Here is a 16,276-nt window from a genome sequence, read left to right as displayed (position 1 = left end):
TGCTGGATAGGGATGAATGGAGGGGACAGATGGGCATGGATGGATATGGATTGCAGGACAGGCCTCAGGCAGAGAGGGGAAATGCTGGATAGGGAAAAATGGAGGGACCAGGTGACAGAGGAGCATGGATGGGCATGGATTGGAAGGGCAGGACTCAGGGAGAGGGGAATTGCTGGATAGGGATGAATGGAGAGGACAGATGGGCATGGATGGATATGGATTGCAGGGCAGGCCTCAGGGAGAGAGGGCAATTGCTGGATAGGGAAAAATGGAGGGGCCAGGTGACAGAGGAGCATGGATGGGCATGGATTGGAAGGGCAGGACTCAGGGAGAGGGGAATTGCTGGATAGGGATGAATGAAGGGGACAGATGGGCATGGATGGATATGGATTGCAGGGCAGGCCTCAGGCAGAGAGGGAAATGCTGGATAGGGAAAAATGGAGGGGCTAGGTGACAGAGGAGCATGGATGGGCATGGATTGGAAGGGCAGGACTCAGGGAGAGGGGAATTGCTGGATAGGGATGAATGGAGGGGACAGATGGGCATGGATGGATATGGATTGCAGGCCAGGCCTCAGGCAGAGAGGGGAAATGCTGGATAGGGATGAATGGAGGGGGCAGGTGACAGAGAAACATGGATGGCCATGGATTGGGAGGGCAGGGCTCAGGGAGAGAGGGGAATTGCTGGAAAAGGATGAATGGAGGGGGCAGGGGACAGATGGCCATGGATTGGGAGGGCACGGCTCACACTCCCTCATATACAATGTCTTTCTGACTCTCACTCTCACACACTCTGTCTCACACTGTATCACATTCACTCTCTATGTGCCACACAGTCACTCACACACTCGCTTGGTCTCATACACTCACTCTCACAGAGAATCTGTGTCTCACACACACTCTCTCGCCCACACACACACACTCTCTCTCACACTGTGTCTCACATACACACTTGCACACACTCTCATTCTCACACACACACTCTCTCACAAACACACTCACACCCAGACTCACTCTCTCTCTCACACACTCACACTTTCACTCTGACTCTCAAACAGTCACTCTCACATACACTCTCCCAAACATACACACTCCGAGGAAAACCTTGCTAGCGCCCGTTTCATTTGAGTCAGAAACGGGCCTTTTTTACTAGTTCATGTATAAAGAACTGGCATTTAGGAAGTTAACTGGATTTTGGTGCTACTGCTTTTTTTTTTCTCAAAAAAAAGACAAGTTTTCCACTTGCAAGGTTTGTTTTGTTTTTTTGCCTTGTTTTTTGCCAGCCCAAGGAGGTAGCGGGAGAGTCCTGCAAATTTAAGGATCCTGAGTTGTGACCTTCCTCTCCTTGTTCCTCTGTTGTAGCCTTGTGGGAACAAGAGGGTAGAAGAGAGGCAGCAGCAGCAGCTGAAGAGTTTTTTTCTTCTTGTTGGAAGTTTGGAATTAACTTGGTCTGTGAGAGAAAGCCTAAAGCCAGCAAGTCCAAGATTGTCAGGACTATTGCCAGTCTTCCAAAGGATGAACCAGTGATTTAAACATAATTGTTCCAGTCAGCCCTTGTCGGCAGGGTCTATGTGATTTATTGTAGGATTCTTGCATTTTGAATCAGGGAGAAGCAGCTGGAAGCTGCAGCCTGCTACAGTATCTGTTTTGTTAAGACCAGACTTGAGGGGAAGTCAGTCCATCCTGACAATAACTTCAGGCTTTAAGGGAACTTACTGAAAGCTTGTATTTCATACCTTAATTATAGAGACTGCTTGCAATAAAATTTATTGACATCCTTACATACCTCAGTTTTCTGAGAGTGTTTTCCCTAGACCTGGAGTGAAGAGAAATCTGATGTTCAACACAGAGGGCTGCCTTGCCCGCATTTATGCAACCTAACCAGCAGGGGGCAACAATACAGATGCATCTATACACAGTATAGGTGAAGTCTGGGCAGTGCAATGGCAGGACTCACACTTAAATATGTTGTTTATAGAATACCATTATTTTCATAGCTCCGGCATTTGTGTTCAAGGACTTATACTAACTCTGTCAGTGGTGTAAGTGCTCACATTATAGGCACATATTTAACCTGTTACACTAGTATTCTATATAGGAAAGTAGATGCCTACTTTCCTTTATATAATAGGAGCTACATAAGTGCCCTCTGAGCGCCTATATATAGCATAATGTAAATAGTCATCACTTATGTGCTTGTCACAATATTTTTCTAAGTCCTTAAATAGTTATCCATCAACTGCCAATATTTCTTTACCTGTCTTAAGATGACACCGGAGGACTCAAAAGCAGGCTCTTTTTGAGCTTCCTGAGAGCTTCCTATTAGTCACTGCAGTTGTATGTTCCTTCTTTCTCTAATTAAAATAATTGCAACAATTAACACATTTCAAAATAAAAAAAAAATGTTTTAAATTCCTAAGCTGGTGTAATTAACAGTGCATTTCTGATAAGTTTGTTACATGTGCTGAATTGAAATGTAAAACTGAAGAGACTTATTTTCAAGATCTTGGTTGTCAGTTTCCTCTTAATGGATCCATTTGTGTCATAGGTTTGGAGGCAATAAAAATTATTGATTTCTTAGAATCTTATGACTTAATGAAACTTAAAAATAATGAGGTCAGTTTGACCTCATTATTTTTAAGTCTTCATGCATCCATAATCTATCTGTGCTGTTGCTTGACCAAATCTATCAAATGTTGTCTTCCATTGACTCTTATGGAAAATCCTTAGGGGCCAATTCATATCTTTCCAGCCTTCAAGTATCCTCTACATAAGGAGGATTTATGCTCCAGAAAAGGTTAAGTCAGTCTTATGTAGTGAATAGTAACCTATGTACTTTTGTAAGCCTATGTGCTTTGAAAATAAGCCTCCACATCTCTTGAACATATGGGTAAATGAGACAATAAGATTAAATGAAATCCAGTAAGTTAACTTTGATGGCCCTACTCCTTTTTACTTCCTTTGGCTTGTGGTACTGTTGTCTAAAATTTGATAAAGACATATGACAAGAACTTTCTTCACACCTGAATACTTTATCATAGTCACATCCTAACCCAATGTAGAATGCAATAGCAGAACCCAATGTAGAATGCAATAGCAGCTTTTATTTAAGAAAAAAATATTTTAAAGGAACATTCAGCTTTTTTCAGAAATCAAATTTCATTACACTTAACTTCAACTTTCCATTCCACGGAATTAAATTAAAAAAGGTGAATACAATGTTATTCAAATAACTCAGTAGGCAGTTAAGAAAACAAAATTATGATTCCCGTCTTCAACGTGATTTTTTTTTTAATTCTAGGTGTAATACTAGTGTTTAAAGATGTTGAATATTGTTCCAACTTAGCCACTCACATCTTTTTGAACCACAAAGGGCTGTACTAGAAACTTTGCCCTCTTTTCTCAGGGGTAAAAAGAGTTAGGCTTCAAGGAGGACCAGAACAACATGCAAAAGCAGGGAGATAGGACTGAAACTGCCTGTTCAGATGTCCCCATCCTGATTCTAGCTACCAGTCTAGACCATAATTGCCCCCAGCCTTGTCTGCTCAATTATGATATCATCCATGGCCAATGTACAGTCATCCCATGGGCAGACCATGTGCCCTTTTGTATGTGGTGACTGATAGGCAGTGGTTTGGATTTGGTGATTCCCACCAGAGGGTACAGTTGACTATCCTATGATTTGATTGCTGCTACTCAATTCTTTTTTTAATATGATCTTTTTTTGGTCTACAGAGGTTTTTGTTTTTCAATATTTAGAAAACTGGACGTAGCTATATTATTGGGGAACTGACTGCTACTATACTCTTGTTTTTTCAGTTCAGAAATACTTTATTATACAAAGAAGAAAACAAGAACAATAACCATCAAACTGATCAAACTACATTGAGCAAGAAATTAGTTGTTGATCCACAAAAGTATCAATAAGGGAATATACATTATTACACCATTACAGTCCCTCTCACTGCCTTGACCAAGAAGGGTGCCGATGTGAAGAACTGGACCCCAGAGGCCCAAGATGCCTGCAACTTTAAAGCAAGCCTTTCTGTCTGCACCCGTGCTCCGAAGTGCTGATATAAAAAAAAACATTCATATTGGAAGTAGGCGCCTCTTCTCTGAGGACAGGCGCTCTTCTATCTCAAGCCTCAGATTCTGGCAAACATCATCCCTGTTTCTTTTTTTCTAAGTTTTCTCTGGCAGAATGAAATTACACATTTTATTCCCATGAAGTCCCTTCCTTCTGCTGCCATCCTTGCCACAGCTTTCATCCAACACATCTTCCACTTACATGGACTTCTGCTACGAATCATAAGTGATCGGGGCTCCCAATTCACCTCGAGGTTCTGGAAAGCGCTGTGTTCTTCTTTTAAGATCACCACCCACTTCTCATCTGCCTACCTTCCGCAAGCCAATGGACTCATGGAACAGGTCAGTCAAACTCTCAAGACCTTTCTGCAGATGTACACTAACAGTCATCACTTGCATCTTAAGACTCTAATTGATAAGACTGATATTAGCTATGTCCTTTGTTCGTAGATATTAATTTGCACTGTAATTCCTGGATATGCTGATCTGGTTTCTTTTGGATGTAATCTGTCCTTGAACTGTAGAGGTAACGGTGGAATAAAAATCCTAGTATAACATAACATAATATAACATAGCATAAATGGTCAGTGGCTATTTCTGGCCATTTAAATAGCTTTTAATATCGGGGGGGGGGGGGGGATAGTATTCTCCAAGCAAAGAGCCCCTCCAAGGAACTATTTAGGATTTCTTGAAGCTATATTGTAGCAATGTTTCTTTGATGACTGCCAGGAATTTGCCAAAACATATTTTAAACACCGCTATAACCTTTTACTACATTCTCCAGCAATGAATTCCAGAACATAATTATGCACTGAGTGAAAAAGTATTTTCAATATCAATACAATTCTTATATCCCGCATATACCTGAAATAGTTCAATTCAGGTTACATAACAAAACTAGGCATATCTAGGATGTTTTTAATATACTTAGAGGGGCATAATTGAACGGGGTGCCCAAGTTTTCCTGGGGACGTCCTCGCAGAATGGCCCCGCGAAGGGGCGGGGAACCGCTATTATCGAAACAAGATGGGCGGCCATCTTTCGTTTTGATAATATGGTCGGAGACACCCAAATCTCAACATTTAGGTCGACCTTAGAGATGGTCGTCCTTAGAGATGGTCATCCCTGATTTTCGGCGATAATGGAAACCGAGGAAGCCCGTCTCAGAAATGACCAAATCCAAGGCATTTGGTTGTGGGAGGAGCCAGCATTCGTAGTGCACTGGCCCCCCTGACATGCCAGTGCCTAGGGGGCACTGCAGTGAACTTCATAAATTTCTCCCAGGTGCATACCTCCCTTACCTTGGGTGCTGAGCCCCCCAAACCCCCCCAAAACCCACTACCCACAACTGTACAACACTACCATAGCCCTAAGGGGTGCAGAGGGGCACCTACATGTGGGTACAGAGGGTTTCGGTTGGGTTTTGAAGGGCTCACATTTACCACCACAAGTGTAACAGGTAGGGGGGGATGGGCCTGGGTCCGCCTTCTCTCTTCCCAGGGGCTCCATAACCCCACTTTGGCCCTGCCCCTGCCTCTTATAGTTAGTTCCTTGTTCCTGTCCTTTTGGATTCACCTCTTACTTCCTCTCTGAGCAGGACTAAGGGTTTTAAGATGGCTCGCAGTACCTGATGGACCATTCTTAAGGGTGAGGTCCAGTGTTCTGTATACCCTGTCACACTTGTAAATGGGAAAAAGCTGCTTCTGAAAAGAAAGGATGCCTTCATAAATGTGAACAAATCTGGAAACTTCTTGAAAAATTTGTATATCTATAATGCATCATTAAAAGTTAAACTGTTATATGACCTTCCCTACCATGCACTTGGTTGTCTGTAGTTCTTTTGTTATCTTGTTATAAATTGAAGATTGAACTAAAAAATACAGGGCCAACTATAAAAAAAAATTAACCAAGAGAAGCTATTCAGGGAACTTAACCAGGCAATGCCGCTGATTATAACCTCTAAATGAACACTATCAAGGTGGCCCAGGAGTAGAGTCTGGGCAGAGATGGGGTTATATGGGTACCAATGATATTCAGAGCCAGTGCCGCATAGTTAACCTAGAAAGTAGAACCGTATAAATAGTCCAATCTTTCCTTGTATCCCTTCTGTGCACTCATTACCCTTCTAATACCTTCAATGCATTCACTGCCACTCATTAGGTTTCACTTAACAGACTCATTACCTTCACATATTCTGCTTTCCATTATTTCTGTCTTCATGGCTCATCTCCTTTCCCCTTTGGACACATTCATAGACTTGTCTTCCTCTGTCCTCATCAACAAAATCAGTGCCTCCTCTGCATATCTTCTTCCATACACTGATTGAGTTCCCCCATCCATCTGATCCACCCATGCTTCCTCAATGCACTCACTCATTTGCTGCCCCTCCTTTCCCTTGACGCTCTTGCTGCCTTTCCTTCGTTCTCCTTAACATACTGATTAGTCAGTGATGAACTAAACACTAAACTGAATGCTGGGTGTTCAAGTTTCTCTTTCTTACATGTATCTGCCCCCATTCTATTGGTACACTTAGGGAGTAATTCTGTACGTGCCACGAATGCAAGCAAATAAGCAGAATACCAGCACATATGTTTACAAAGGCTAATATTCTGGATATGCACTATGGTATCTAAATGTGATGGTGCATAGTTTGAGGGTGGGCGCACACATAGGTGGAGTCTTGGCAGGACATGTAATTATGCACATAAATTATGAAATATTAACATTTATGTGCATTTGAGCCATGTAAGTGGTCACACTTTAAATATTGTATCTGTTACGCAAGTATGCTATAAAGGAAAGTAGGTGCGGATAGGAGCACTTCTAGATTCAAGATTTCATCCTGGCAAGGAGGAACTCTAAGGGGCCATCGTGTGTGGGTTCGCTTAAGTGGCAAGAAAAGCACTGCAAGTTGGATGAGGCTGTTAGTGGTTTCTGGAGAAGCCACCTTATTGCGGTGAAATAGGTTTCTGTTGGGATCATTTAAGATGTTCAGGCTTTTTTCATAAGTAACCAGTACCAACAATGTGCTAGCAGCAGGGAAGTTTAATATGATAAAATTGTTTAAAAAAATGTTAACAATTCTGATAAAGGTAAAACCAGATTTTTTTTCTTTTAGGATCAATGAATGACAATGGAACCCTTCAATAAAAGCAGATGTTAGAAGCAAGTTTTGAATAGCTAGCTGGTTTTGAATCTGCTGGGTTGCTGAGATCCTTTTCCTCTGGTATCCTATACTTGGATTTTGACTTCTACAAAGATCTTTTTGGGTTGGCCTATTTACTTGTTCCAAGGTTTGCACTTGCTGCATGTTAACAAACAAAGTTAAGGTGTATAAGTGCAAAGCCTCTCTGTTAACTGTTAGTGGCATTCCCAGAACTTTGGGGAAGGGAGCTGTGTAGTTAATGCTGATCAATTAGCATTACCACATGGCTGATAATGTTGAATACAGTTACCTACACCTCTGGCGGAATAGCTAACTGGACAGTGTTAATTACCATATTAGCAGTTAACACTCATTAATGAGCTCCATGTTAACTATAATGCATAATCCCTACCCATACCCACCCCCCGATAGGAATTTCCACATCCTCCTCCTAATTCTATATATAGCGTTCATTATTGCATGCCCAAATTGTGTCCATAATTTAATTACTTAGCAACCAATTAGCACTGATAATTGGGTGCTAATAAATATTGGCGTTAATTGGAATTTACATACACATCCTTATAGTCGCTATTCCATAAAGATGTGCGTATAAATTTTTCTGTGTGGAATGAAAAGGGGAAGGGGCATGGGTGGGTTAGGAGAGTTTCTAGGATTTGCGCTCAGTATTATAGAATTTTGGGGGGGGGGGATCTGTGCGTAATTTAGGAGCGGGGATTTACACCAGGCTCTGGGCTTCAGTTGGTGTAAGTCATAGCACCCAAAAATGGGCACGGATCCTGGTGCTATGTACCATTCTATAAACGACGCCCAACTGTGAGCGCTATTTATAGAATAGCGCTTAGCATTCATTTTTGGGGCACCTTTACAGAATTGAGTCCCATGTGTACCAAGGAGGTTTAATTTACAGAAGACAGCGGGGAGCGTGCTTGGCCCATTATCTGGCCTCAAGCCAGCAGGCAGAGCTTGCTGCCATATTGAGTCACTCAAAACAATAGCAAACACTTAGAAATAAGGACCACTTATGCGTGGCTTGGCGTGGACCAATAGTTTGTTTTGGTTCAACTGTATCAAGCTGATGGCTACGGCTGCAGCCTTGTCAAGGTGACACCGTCTCCTGCCAATTAAACCTCCTCGATGTGTATAACAGGGCATTTAGCATGCAAGCTAACAATTAACATACTGCTAGCATGGCACTGTGCTGTTAAACAACTAATGCAGCTTAATAAAGAGGCTCCTGAAACTGAAATTGCTTCTTTATTGTCACAGAGAACATCAAATATTCAATGTTCCATTAAATTAATGAAAATTATTTTTCTGCTCAGAAATGCAGTATCTCTTGAATTGAGTTCCTGAAATCCTGCTGAGGTTTAAGTAATGAAAAACAATCCCTTTTACCACGGCAATAGGAATTACTGCACAAGAAATGATTCATAACTCTGAAAAGCTACATAGGGTAGTTAGTGGGGTCCCGCAGGGGTCTGTGCTGGGTCCGTTGCTTTTTAATGTATTTATAAATGACCTAGAGATGGGAATAACTAGTGAGGTAATTAAATTCGCCGATGACACAAAATTATTCAGGGTCGTCAAGTCGCAGGAGGAATGTGAACGATTACAGGAGGACCTTGCGAGACTGGGAGAATGGGCGTGCAAGTGGCAGATGAAGTTCAATGTTGACAAGTGCAAAGTGATGCATGTGGGTAAGAGGAACCCGAATTATAGCTACGTCTTGCAAGGTTCCGCGTTAGGAGTTACGGATCAAGAAAGGGATCTGGGTGTCGTCGTCGATGATACGCTGAAACCTTCTGCTCAGTGTGCTGCTGCGGCTAGGAAAGCGAATAGAATGTTGGGTGTTATTAAGAAGGGTATGGAGTCCAGGTGTGCGGATGTTATAATGCCGTTGTATCGCTCCATGGTGCGACCGCACCTGGAGTATTGTGTTCAGTACTGGTCTCCGTATCTCAAAAAAGATATAGTAGAATTGGAAAAGGTACAGCGAAGGGCGACGAAAATGATAGTGGGGATGGGACGACTTCCTATGAAGAGAGGCTGAGAAGGCTAGGGCTTTTCAGCTTGGAGAAGAGACGGCTGAGGGGAGATATGATAGAAGTGTATAAAATAATGAGTGGAATGGATCGGGTGGATGTGAAGCGACTGTTCACGCTATCCAAAAATACTAGGACTAGAGGGCATGAGTTGAAGCTACAGTGTGGTAAATTTAAAACGAATCGGAGAAAATTTTTCTTCACCCAACGTGTAATTAGACTCTGGAATTCATTGCCGGAGAACGTGGTACGGGCGGTTAGCTTGACGGAGTTTAAAAAGGGGTTAGATAGATTCCTAAAGGACAAGTCCATAGACCGCTATTAAATGGACTGGAAAAATTCCTCATTTTTAGGTATAACTTGTCTGGAATGTTTTTACGTTTGGGGAGCGTGCCAGGTGCCCTTGACCTGGATTGGCCACTGTCGGTGACAGGATGCTGGGCTAGATGGACCTTTGGTCTTTCCCAGTATGGCACTACTTATGTACTTATGTACTTATGTAATGAATTAGTAAAAAAGTAAACCAGTTTTATGTACATATAATTCTTTTTTTTTAACTGAAAGAATTTAAACTATATTAGACTGGTTTTCTAAGCAACCAAGGTTTTTAGAAAAATGTGCTATATAAAACTATATCTATCAGGAAGGATTTTAATCAGCATAATTTAACCTTCATGCAAAGACGTTATGCATATAAAAACTGAACTGAAATGTAGTTAGCTTTTCTCGGTGTTTTATAAGTTTGCTGCATTGTCTTGCAGTAGTGTACTAGTGTTAAATTTTAAAATATTCTTTAAACTTGTTTTTGTAGCTATAAAATTCTGGACAACAGTTCTATAATTTGTTTGTAAAGGGTGACCTTGTTTTCCTTCTTGGTGGCTACAGTACATTAAAGGCCCTATTTACTAAGCCACACTGTAGGTGCACAAACTTTATAACGCACGCTAATAATGCTAGAGACACCCATAGGAATATAATGGGTGTCTCTATCATTAGTGCTAAAACCAGTGCTTTTTTTGTGCCGGTACGCAACGGTACGGCATACCGGCACCTTTTTTTGCTCGCCCCGCCCCCCGCGACACTCCGGGCGAGTCCTGCACTTAGTTTTTTTTTTTTTTAAGACTCAGAACGCGCGAACGATGCAGCCGGCAGCGATTGAAAGAGGCTGTTTGGGCTGGCGTCTGCGTCGGAGCTTCCCTCACCCTTTGCGAGTCCCGCGAAACAGGAAGTTGTAACAACGAAGGCGGGACTCGCAGAGGGTGAGGGAAGCTCCGACACAGACGCCAGCACAGACAGCCTCTTTCAATCGCTGCCGGCTGCATCGTTCGCACGTTCTGAGTCTTAAAAAAAAAAACTAAGTGCAGGACTCGCCCGGAGTGTCGCGGGGGGGGGGGGGGGGGGAAGGATTGGGGAGAGAAAGAGGGAAACCAACAGAGGGAAGGATTGGGGAGAGAGGGAAAGAGGGAAACCAACAGAGGGAAGGATTGGGGAGAGAGGGAAAGAGGGAAACCAACAGAGGGAAGGATTGGGGAGAGAGGGAAACCAACAGCGGGAAGGATTGGGGAGAGAGGGAAAGAGGGAAACCAACAGAGGGAAGGATTGGGGAGAGAGGGAAAGAGGGAAACCAACAGAGGGAAGGATTGGGGAAAGAGGGAAACCAACAGAGGGAAGGATTGGGGAGAGAGGGAAACCAACAGAGGGAAGGATTGGGGAGAGAGGGAAAGAGGGAAACCAACAGAGGGAAGGATTGGGGAGAGAGGGAAAGAGGGAAACCAACAGAGGGAAGGATTGGGGAGAGAGAGAAAGAAGGAAACCAACAGAGGGAAGGATTGGGGAGAGAGAGAAAGAAGGAAACCAACAGAGGGAAGGATTGGGGAGAGAGGGAAACCAACAGAGGGAAGGATTGGGGAGAGAGGGAAACCAACAGAGGGAAGGATTGGGGAGAGAGAGGGAAACCAACAGAGGGAAGGATGGGGAGAGAGAGGGAAAAACAGATGGAAGGATTGGGGAGAGAGGGGAAAAACAGATGGAAGGATGGGGAGAGAGAGGGAAAACACAGATGGAAGGATTGGGGAGAGAGGGAAAAACAGATGGAAGGATGGGGAGAGAGAGGGAAAACAGATGGAAGGATGGGGAGAGAGAGGGGGAAAAACAGATGGAAGGATGGGGAGAGAGAGAGGGAAAACGGAAGGATGGGGAGAGAAAGAGGGAAGACGCTGGATGGAAGAATGCAGAAAGAAATAGGGGAGACACTGGAAGGATGGGGAGAGAAAGCAGAGCTGCTGGATGGAAAAGGGGAATAGAGAAAGACTGGAGAATAAGAGGAAGGGGCATGGGGAGAACAAGGGTGAGGAAAAGATGAAAAGCCACAGGTAGATGAAGGAAATTAAAGAATGGATAGTAAGAATGAATTAAATCTGGACAGAGAGAGAGCCTGAAAAATATTGAAGAAAGCAAAGAAAAAGGAGACAAAAATGACAAATGGCACAGAAGAGTTAAGCGAAAACAAAGGAAAGCAGAATCACAGACTGGGACCAATATGGAAAGAAAAACAGTCACCAGACAACAAAGGTAGAAAAAAATCATTTTATTTTCATTTTAGTGTTTGTAATATGTCCAATTTGAGAATTTACATTGGCTGTCTTATTTTGCACTGGGTATACTGGAGCTGTAAGAGCTTACAGAGATTATTTATCATGAAAAAAAATCACATTATTTTTTTCTCCTATAGTACTATAATATTTTCAATGATGTCTGTTTATATGCGCCATGGCTGGTATAGGGGGTGTGGTTAATGTGGGTGTGGCTATCATAGGGGTGGAGCCATATGTGGTGACCCCGCCCATAATGAGTACCGGCACCTTTTTTTCTACAAAAAAAGCACTGGCTAAAACGTTAGTGTGCCTACAGCTCGGCTTAGTAAACAGGGCCCTAAGTATTTTCTCCATAATTCACTGAAATGCTTGGAGACAAAAAAAAGTTGAATTACATTAATTTGCATATGATAAACACATTTTCTGGGTATCAGAGTACAAATAGGGGTAGATTCAAGAAAGTGCTCCAAACATTAGCAGGAGAAATGTGGGTGCTAAGCACCAGTACTATAATGGCAGTTGCACGCAAAATTGCTCTTAAAGAATAGAGCTAAATCGGCATGTGTCTGCCTAAGTTTAGGCATAAGCACTTTACGCACAACTGCAAGACACGCCCCTGACGTACCATGTGCACACCCCCTTTGTACAAATTAGTGCAAATTAGCACCAACTAATGCCACTTAAGGAATATTATTGCCACTTAAGGCCAATTGATGCCTAATCTATATGAAACAACTTTATTGGACTATCAACCTTCCAACCCTTACAGCAACAACATAGCATTAAAAAACAGCATCACCAAATGAACAAGGACCAAAAGTAGACAGACTGATCTCATCAGTCCCCAGCCCAACTAACATTTTCCCAGCTCCAACCCTCCCCCTCTTAATACCCCTTATCCAGACAAAACCCCTACCCCCACCCCCATCCCTCACCCTTTCCCCTCTTCCTCCTAAATCCTGTAGATAACCTCTAGTGATTGGTAATACTTCTGGAAAAAGCAATAGAGTTACATCACTGTAAATCATATGGCTAAATCATTGAACACAGCAGAACCAACCCAGACTGTTATATCCAGAAATGGTGTCCATAGTTTAAGAAATCTCTTTTTAAAAGGAAGTCTCTGGGAATCTACCGAAAGTCTCTCCATCTGCAATAACTCATGCATGTGATTTCTCCATTGCTCCATGGTCGGGGATGTTGGATAAATCCAGTGTATATAGATACTTTATTTAGCCACCATAAGAACATAAGAGTAGCCATACTGGGTCAGACCAATGGTCCATCCAGACCAGTAACCTGTTTCCAACAGTGGCCAAGCCAGGTCACAAGTACCTGGCAGAAACTGAAATCATGGCAACATTCCATGCTACAAATTCCAGGGCAAGCAGTTGCTTCCCCATGTCTGTCTCAATAGTAGACTATGGATTTTTCCTCCAGGAACCTGTCCAAATCTTTTTAAAACCCAGATATGCTAACCACTGTTACCACATCATCCAGCAAATGCTAACCACTGTTACCACATCATCCAGCAAAAAGTTCCAGAGTTTATTAATTAAATGAAAAAAATATTTCTTCCTATTTGTTAAGTATTTTCTTGTAACTTCCTTGAGTGTCCCCTAGTCTTTGTACTTTTGGAACAAGAAAAAAAATTGATTTACTTCTACACCACTCAGGATTTTGTAGACCTCAATCATATCTCCCCTCATCCATACCTTTTTCAAGCTGAAAAGCCCTAACCTCTTTAGCCTTTTCTTATACAAGAGGAGTTCTACCCCCTTTATCATTTTGGTCACTCTTCTTTGAACCTTTTCTAATTCCGCTATATCTTTTTTGAGATACGACAACCAGAATTGAATGAAATACGCAAGGTGAGGTTGCACCACGGAGCGATACAGAGGCATTATAGTATTTTTGGTCTTAGTCACCATCCCTTTCCTAATAATTCCTAGCATCCTGTTTGCTTTTTTGGCAGTCACCACACAGTGAGAAGAATATTTCAGCGTATTATCTACAATGACACCTAGATCATTTTCTTGAGTGCTGACCCCCAAGGTGGACACTATCATCAGGTAACTGTGATTCAGACTACTCTTTCCAACGTGCATCACCTTGCATTTGTCCACATTAAATTTCACCTGCCATTTGGATGCCCAGTCTTCCAATTTCCTAAGGTCTTCCTGCAATATTTCACAGTCTGCACATGTTTTAACAACTTTGAATAGTTTTGTGTCATCTGTAAATGTAATCACCTCACTCATTGTTCCGATTTCCATATCATGTATAAATATGTTAAATAGCACTGGTCCCAGTGCTGATCCCTGCGGCACTGCACTGTTCATCCTCCTCCATTGAGAGAAGTGACCATTTAACCATACCCTCTGTTTTCTGTCCAATAAGCAATTCCTAATCCACACCAGAACACTAAGCATGCTTTACGCAAGAAGAGACTTGAGGTTCTTGTCCCTTCCATTATAGCAGTCATATTGTCAAATAGACAAGTTTGTGGTGTAATACTCCAAGTCTGACAATTCATCTGGCCCAAATGCACCAAAACTGATAAATATAAATACAATCCCATATAAAATGCCCTTAAGAAGCATCTGAAGCACCACACTTAGGACAGGCACTATGTGTAGGGAGACCCATCTTGTGTGCTCTGGAAGGATGAACATATATGAACAGCAAAAACTTATAGTGCAGATCCTGTAGTTGAGTACTCCTGGCCAACTGTGGAGCAAAACAGGGACTTGCCAAAAGGAGACTAATATCATGGTATCCAAAGTTAGGGGGTCTTTTACTAAAGATTAGCTTGAGTTATCTGAAGCAGGGCCCATAGGAATAAAATGGGACCTGCTGCAGATAACTTGAGCTTACCTTTAGTAAAAGACCCCCTTAGTTATTCAAAGGGCATCACTCTATACAAGGGGTGAAGGCCCAGTGGGTTTTTTTTTACTTTAAATCTTTATTAGTTGAAGAAAAAGCAAACAAAAACACAATATGCAAGGAATAGGTATATAAAACCCCAATGCTAAACAATCAGTGAACAGAGAATTCCTCTCCTCCCCCCTCAATTCCAATCAACAAATGCTGAACATGTGTTTTTCCTTCAACACATATCCCCAGCATTCCTAACCTCAACCCCCCCCCCCCCCATCAAATCCCGCTCCCCAGGACAAAATTCTCAGCCATCCATGGGTATGTCGATCAAACAGCCCTTTTCGCAATGCTGTGAGACGCTCCATTTCAACCAAAAGAGACATCTTCAAATGCCAGTCCTGTACAATACGACCAATGCATTTGATCCAATGAGCAGCGATAAGACAACATGCAGCAGCCAGTCCCAAACATTGAATCTTTTGTTGCCACCACAACCCCTCCGAGTTTCCCAAAACCAATAACCAATGCTGAAGAGAGAGAGAGAGAGAGAGAGAGAGAGAGTAAAAAGACCTTACCCAATACTTTTGTCAACTCCTGCCCCAGTTCCCATCAAAATTTCTGTATGGAATCATAAGACCACCATATACAAATAAAAGTACCCTCCTCCCTCCTATACCACCAACACTGACCATAGGGTAGGTGGAATGCAGGCAGGAGGTAGTGAGATATCACCGAGTTAACGCCTTATAGGTATTTTCTTGAACTAAAACACAAATGGAGGTCAGAGTCACTTCCTAAAATATCTGGTCCCAGTTTCCTTCTCCAACAGGTATCCCCAGATCCCACTCCCATTTAGACTTAAAAGAAACGTGTGGTACTATAGATCCCCAAAAACATTGATAAAGAACAGATAGGGAGGGCGGAAGTCTCCGTAGCACCACCCATAATTTCTCCAAATACTCCCCTCCCCTCCGACCAAAAGGACCCCATAATCCTAGATCTTTGCCTCCCAGGATACAAAATCGTTCACTGGACCAGAAAGGAAAAGAGAGGCGGAGGCATAGCATTAATCTATCGATCCCAGTTCACCATCGAAACCACCACCGAGTCGATAACACCCTAACTTGAAATTGCCTCAATCAGAATCCACAACAAGACCCTGCTTGATCATCTGAACTCTGTCCTATTCTATAGACTACCAGGATATTGGAACGAAGACCAGACTATCTTCACTGACTTCATTTCAAACACACGTGCGACCAACTCCAACATACTAATACTAGGAGACATCAACCTTCACCTAGAAGACCCAAACTCCACCAGCGCACGAGATTGTAAGGAATTCCTCCATTCATGGGACCCCACATGGCCACAAATGCAAGCAACCCATGTCAAAGGGCATACACTGGACCTCATCTCATACAAATTGCCAACAGACCAGAACCTAATAATAACAGATACTAAAATGGACAGAAACACCATGGACCGATCACTTCAAACTAAACC

Source organism: Microcaecilia unicolor, chromosome 3, assembly GCF_901765095.1.
Source record: "Microcaecilia unicolor chromosome 3, aMicUni1.1, whole genome shotgun sequence".
NCBI lineage: Eukaryota > Metazoa > Chordata > Amphibia > Gymnophiona > Siphonopidae > Microcaecilia > Microcaecilia unicolor.
The sequence above is the reverse complement of the archived record's forward strand: the minus strand, read 5'-3'. Positions refer to the sequence as shown.